Here is a 7,410-nt window from a genome sequence, read left to right as displayed (position 1 = left end):
AAAGTAATGTGTAACTGTTATCGCATTGCGGTTTTGATATTGGTCATATCTGTCCGTATCCCTCAGACTACTGAGAGACTCAGCACAATTACACACACAGCCAGATTTTCAGAAGTACTCAGCAAGTCCTATCATATGGCATTTATTTATGGGTGGATTTTCAAAATGTCTCATTACAGTAGGCGTCAAATTTTTTGAAAGCTCTCTGTCCTTCTCAGATACCCAAACAAGACCTGAAAATCTGAACTCAGCTGTGATTATCGTGGCATCCTAAAAACTCTCACCATACTGTGCAGCAGCCTTGCAAACCCGCGTGCACACATCTACTTTCCCTCCCAGTCCTTTATCAGTCTCAATAATGTGAAAACTAACAGCATTTTATTTTCATATCAGCTAAAATGGGTCTCTGGGGAGGGTAAAACAAGCCAGTTGAATGTTGCAAGGCATATGTAGTGTCTTGGTCTTGCTTCTGATATTGCTCTTTATGTCCTTGTTTTGAGTTTCCTAACTCTCTAGTGCAATAATAATACAACTTGATTAGCCTAGCAGCTGCACTTAGAAGGATGATGTCAAAAAAGAATCTATCCCAGCCTTCAAGATGACTAATAGAAACTTTTAGAAAGCTGTTTGGCTTTTCCACCATGAATGCACATAGGGAAGTTGCTGAAAAGCTTCATTGTAGATATACTTGACAGCTACTTTGTGCTTCCTGGAAGACAGGGAGATAGAAAAATAGGCTCCTTTTGGATAATTTGTGTAGAATCATTTTAGAAATTTATAGCATCATAGTACAGCTATTCTTTTTTGTCCTTCTTCCCTTCTACTCCTCCTCCTCCTTCTCCGCCTTCTCCCTCTTTCCTCCTCTTTCTCTTTTCCTCTCTTTCTTGCATCTGTGTGAATAAAAAAATCTTGCATAACAAGCAACCTCGATAACAAAGGTTATTGCTTCTGCAATAAACTCGCGAGGTCCTAACCTTGCAGTCCTTATGGAGGCAAAACGGCACTGAAGTGGTAAAGGCTGAGCGGCTGAGCACTGGGCATGTATTAATGTGACAACATTTGGCAGAAGTTCTACCCCTACTTGGGTGTATTAGTGCATATAGACTCTACTTGATTAATAAGAAATCGATAACCTCCACATGCAATACAGACAACAGCAATATATGTATGAGCGCACGGGCTACCCAAGTGTTTGTTTTATACTTGAGCACTAAACCTTCAAACAGCAGCTCAGTGTGAATTTAGACAAAACAAGCATGGTGCATTAAGTTTTTAACTGTATTAAATGCCTTTATTGCTGTTTACATAATGATATGCTGTATTTATCTCGCAAGCGCTGTAAAAATATTAGTTCGCAGTCGTAAATATAGTCCTGATAAAATGATACTACTTTCCAGAACTGCTAATCTGTGTTAATGCTGCTCCGGTACGGGTCCTGTAACAGCTGTTAGAATTTTGTCCCCTGTAGGTCAGGGAGAGAAGATGGGAAAATCCTTAATAAAATGTTGTTAGAAGCTACAGGTGGGAAATAAAGAAGCTCTTGTGACCTGTAATCTTATTCCCTCATAAAGTCATGGAGTGCACAGCAGCTTCTGTGGCTGAAATTAGACAACACGCTAGCGGCTTTTCAATCTCAACTTTTGCAGTTCAGTTATATCATTTTCGGTGAAGAACAAATGAAGGATACAGCAAGCACTGCCCCTGACCTTCCTTGCTGTTTTTAATAAGCACATTCAACAGCATGAGCTTCTCTGTCTTAAATGAATTACTATATAGCCATGTATTGGAAAGAAAATACAGTAGTGTTTATCTTCTGTATACGTTGTACTGTCGGATTTTAATTAACTCTCAGCCTCAGGTAAAGAAAATATGCTAATTTTAATAGTCTTATAATTACCGTGGGCCAGATTCCACCATCCAAACGCAGACCGGTACCCAGTCTTGCACAGAGCCTCACCAGCTCCAGTGGGGCTAACCAGAGAGGAAGCAGCTACTGCCATCCATTTTCCTTTTATAAGGAAGGATTGCAGGAAGGAAAAAATGGAAAGTTACAATAGGTAGGAGTCAGGAATGAAGCAGCGAATGGGTCATCTATTACCAAACCAGATTATGTTATGGAAGGAGTATATTTTTATGTTTCAGGTACTTTACAATCAGCCTCCTACAGATTTCATTTTTCTCTTTAAATTATGGATATATTTCACATGTTTTTATATAGACAATATATAGTCTTTGGATATTATGACTCTTGCAGGCCTCACCTTTCCACCCTCTCATTCTTCCCTTTTGATATCTCTGTTGCCTTTCATCAGACTACAGTACTATGAAGTATGAAAATGAATATTTTTTTCCATTGCCTTTATTAAATAAAAAGAAAAAAACAGTGCAGGATAATATACAGGGTAATACACAGCTCTCTACAATTCTATAGTAAATCTTATTCATTCAGCTGAGACAGAAGTATCTTCTAATTTAAACATTTAAGCTATCTGAATTAAAAGAACAGAGAGCTTTCTTTTTATATTATTTTTATCAAAAGTACAAAACAACTTGTTTAAAAATATTTGGTTAATACACTGTATAATGCAATCAACTATTTGAAGCTTTAAAGTCACAATAATTTTTAAAAATATAATTATGTATAATTACTTATTAGTAAAATGGTAGGAGATTGCTGAAACATGATATAAAATGGTATAATTAATTGGCTCCCAATGCAATGAGTTGTCATTTCTGAAAATTTAATGTCATCAAAGCTCTTTTTCCAATAGCACAAGGAGCACTATTGCTAATAGACTTCAGAGCTTGAAATAAATAAATCTTTGGAATCCTGTTGCATCTCTTGGGGTGTGACATTTGACAGTCTTTTATAGCGCAGAACGAAACAAGTTTGTGAGCTGGAATTCAATTGTGGTGTATTGATTCCTTGCATCAGTCATTATTCCCTGCTGATTGACAGCTGAAAATTGGTTACGTTAAGTATTTCATATGTTATATTGGCTGACATTTGCTTGCCTGCTCCTGTGTCAATATTGTTGTAAAGATCTCCAGCTCTATGAGATAGCAATATACACTGACTGTGGCTTTTGTGTGATGTTCCAGTGTTTTTCCTGACATAATTTAAGACATATTAAAAACCAGCAGCATCTTCCCTCTTGAGAAGCTTAATGCCAATATTATTGTCTTCCAAGGGAAGATCATGTATGCTCATAATCGGGTGCTAATTTCCACCCATACGCTCATGTTTAGGCATTAGGCACTATAACTGTAAAATTGAGCCTGCTTGATTGATTCATGTCAAGCCTCATCTCGGCTCCTGCAGTGGAAGTCATCCAGCTGACCCTTTTTACACTAAAAGAAGAGATTTGTGTTCCTTTCTTTCACCTGGAACCATCAAATTGACTGAATAATCTGTAATACATTAGTGCTGACATTTGTTAGGCAAGAATTAAACAAGACACAGTAATCATTCCCCTGAATAAAAATTGTGTTTGATTTCCAGCAGAGTTCTATTAAAAGGATGGCACAGCCCATCTCCTCCAAAGTGGGAAATGGTGAATATTTTCTATGTTAATGAATCGAATTAACACTTTAATGACAGACGGATGATCCCTAGACGCTCCTGACAAAAGCTGCTGAGGAGTTTTGGAGGGGGATGCGGTTCCCGTGCCTGCCAGGAGGACTACAACAAGCTCCACGGAAATCCTTCATGCTGAACGTTTAAGGGTGACCATACTAAAGTTTGACCATTTGCCTAAAAAGAGATAAAAGGGATACTGATGGTTTTCCTACAGCTTAGAGCTGGCTGGCCCCAGGAAAAGTTGCTGAAGTCAATAGGGCAGAATTCCCTATTTACTCTCAACCTTAATAAATATGGTGCTGTAAAAGGGTGGCATCAGTGGCGTTGATTCTCGTCTCCTCCATGACAATACAATATAAAAGGTGGGGTAATTCCACCTGAAGTAAGTGCAGACGCATCAGCATACACCGGTATGACCAGAGTCTGATCTGATGCCTTTGAGGTCCCAGTGTTACTACTGCATTTGGCCATGTGAAACCAGGCAGCTGAAGTGATGCCCACTGCTTGTCTGGCTGCAACTGTGCTGTGTCAGTGGAGGCCAGGCTGTAGTGGTGTTACGGTTATACCATATGTCTATCTTTTCAGGGATTACCCTGGAGGTAAGATAGGAAAAGCACCATTTGGAGAAGCACGTCAGCTATGTAGATGACTTGACCAGTTTGCACCTCAGGGGTTCATTTAGAAATGTGCTTTTCCCTTTTCCTGATATTGAGGCTAGATTTTTTCCAGATGGGTTCTTGTGGCAAGCTGAAAGTGAAGAAGGGCTGAGGAGGAAGCACACTCTGGAAATAGGCTTTTTCCCTTGATTACCCTGCGGGAGAGAGTATGGGAGCATAACTTCCTTCTCCAAGCGACAGAGGAGCCAACGGGGAGAGGTGCCACTCTGGACCTTGTTCTCACCAACAAGGAGGTGGGGAATGTGAAGTTCAATGGCAGCCTTGGCTGCAGTGACCATGAAATGGTAGAGTTCAAGATCCTTAGGGTGGTGAGGAGGGCACACAGCAAGCTCACTACCTTGGACTTGAGGAGAGCAGACTTTGGCCTTTTCAGGGATCTGCTTGGCAGAGTACTGTGGGATAAAGACATGGAGGGAAGAGGGGCCCAAGAAAGCTGGTTAATCTTCAAGGATTGCCTCCTCTAAGCTCAGGAGCGATGCATCCCAACAAAGAGGAGATCGGGCAAAAATGCCAGGAGGCCTGCATGGATGAACAAGGAGCTCCTGGGCAAACTCAAACAGAAAAAGTAAGCCTACAGAGGGTGGGAGCAAGGACAGGCAGCCTGGGAGGAATACAGAGAAACTGTCTGAGCAGCCAGGGATCAGGTTAGGAAAACTAAAGCCCTGACAGAACTAAATCAAGACATCAAGAGCAAGAAGAAAATCTTCTGTACGTATGTCAGTGACAAAAGGAAGACTAGGGAAAATGTGGGCTCTCTCCAGAAGGAAACAGGAGACCTAGTCACCCGGGATATGGACAAGGCTGAGATACTCAGCGACTTTTTTGCCTCGGCCTTCACAAGCAAGTGCACTAGCCACACTGCCCAAGTCGCAGAAGGCAAAGGCAGAGACCGTGGAAACAAGGAACTCACCAGGCTAGGAGAAGACCAGGTTCGAGACCATCCAAGGAATCTGAAGGTGCACAAGTCTATGGTACCTGATGAGATTCATCCACGGGTCCTGAGGCAACTAGTGGATGAAGTTGCTAAGCCACTATCCATCATATTCAAGAAGTTGTGGCAGTCCAGTGAAGTTGCTGCTGACTGGAGAAGGGGAAACATAACCCCCATTTTTAAAAAGGGGAAAAAGGAAGAACTGGGGAACTACAGGCCAGTCAGTCTCACCTCTGTGCCCAGAAAGATCATGGAGTAGATCCTCCTGGAAACTCTGCTAAGTCACGTGGAAAATAAGGAGGTGATTGGTGACAGCCAACATGGCTTCACTAAGGGTGAATTGTGTCTGACAAATTTGGAGGCCTTCTACAATGGCATTACAGTGTTGGTGGATAAGGAAAGACCAACTGACATCATCTACCTGGTCTTGTCCCACATCACATCCTTGTCATGGATTTGACAGATGGACCACTCGGTGGATAAGGAATTGGCTGGATGGCCACTCTCAAAGATTTGAGGTCAACAGCTCAAGGTCCAAGTGGCAAGGAGTGACGAGTGGTATTTCTCAGGGGTCGGTACTGTGACCGGCACTGTTTAACATCATTGTCAGCAACATGGACAGTGGGACTGAGTGCACCCTCAGCAAGTTTGCTGACAAAACCAAGGTGCGTGGAGCAGTCGACACGCTGGAGGGAAGGGACCTGGACAGGGGGACCTGGACAGGCCTGAGAGGTGGGACAGTGCAAACCTCATGAAGTTCAACAAGGCCAAGTGCAAGGTCCTGCACCTGGGTCAGGGCAACCCCAAGCACAAATACAGGCTGTGTGGAGAATGGATTGAGAGCAGCCCTGAGGAGAAGGACATGGAGGTGTTGGTGAATGAGAAGCTCAACATGAGCCAGCAATGTGTGCTCACAGCCCAGAAAGCCAACCGCATCCTGGGCTGCATCAAAAGAGGCATGGCCAGCAGGTCAAGGGAGGTGATTCTGCCCTTCTACTCTGCTCTCATGATACCCCATCTGGAGTACTGCACCCAGCTCTGGGGCCCCCAGTATAAGAAGGACATGGACCTGTTGGAGCAGGTCCAGAGGCGGGCCACAAAGGCGATGAGGGGGCTGGGGCACCTTTCCTATGAGGACAGGCTGAGAGAGTTGGGGTTGTTCAGCCTGGAGAAGTGAAGGCTCCAGGGAGACCTTACAGCAGCCTTCTACTACCCAAAGGGGGCCTGCAGGAAAGATGGGGAGGGACTCTTTATCGGGGAGTGGAGCGTTAGGACAAGGGGTAACGGTTTTAAACTAAAAGAGGGGAGGTTTAGATTAGATATTATGAAGAAATTCTTCCTCATGGTGAGGCACTGGAACAGGTTGCCCAGGGAAGTTGTGGATGCCCCATCCCTGGAGGTGTTCAAGGCCAGGCTGGATGGGGCTTTGAGCAACCTGGTCTATTGGGAGGTGTCCCTGCCCATGGCAGGGGGGTTGGAAGTAGATGATCTTTAAAGTCCCTTCCAACTCTAACCATTGTATGATTCTATGATTATCATTGTGCTGACATGCCTCTGGGTCGACCACATCAAGAATGACAGCACTGGCTTGGCACAAAGGTGTATGAACTATACAAAAGCAGGAAAATCTCTGCCAAAAAGAAAGCTGGAGCAGCTTTCTCCTGCCCTTAGCAAAGGGAAATTTTTCCAGCTAGCCAGGATGCTCGAAACTGCTGCTGCGGCAGTGTTGTGTTTCCCCTTGGAGCTGAGTAGCAATAGCCTAACCCAAAATAGAAAAAGCTGGTAGGGATTGTAATTCATTAAGAGCATAAGAGTGGATTATTAGCACCTGAAGGCTTTTAAGGAGCAGATGAAGTGGGGCTGGTTTGTGCAATCAGACTTTCTGGTGGCACCTGCTGCTTGTTGTATTTAGGGTAGCTGCCCGGTAGGAGAAGAAGATGTGGTGGATGGCTGTTAGAAGTGGTTTCTGCTGACTTTGGGGTGGCTGGAGGTAGCCTTCCCCTGGTAAAGACCCCCGGGGGGGGAATTTAAAACTTGAAGGTGCTCACAAGAAATTTTCTGCAAAGGGGGAAGCAATGTACGAAGGAATTACTTGAACCCTGGGTGGATACATCAGGCCTTGGATGGTGTGAGGTCTGTGGAGACGTGCCTGACCCAGCCAGGAGGGCTGCAGCTACTGGTAAGTGGCTTTGGGGTCTTGCTGCTAGACGGATAGTGGAGGC

Source organism: Larus michahellis, chromosome 5, assembly GCF_964199755.1.
Source record: "Larus michahellis chromosome 5, bLarMic1.1, whole genome shotgun sequence".
Lineage (NCBI taxonomy): Eukaryota > Metazoa > Chordata > Aves > Charadriiformes > Laridae > Larus > Larus michahellis.
Note: the sequence above shows the minus strand (reverse complement) of the source record.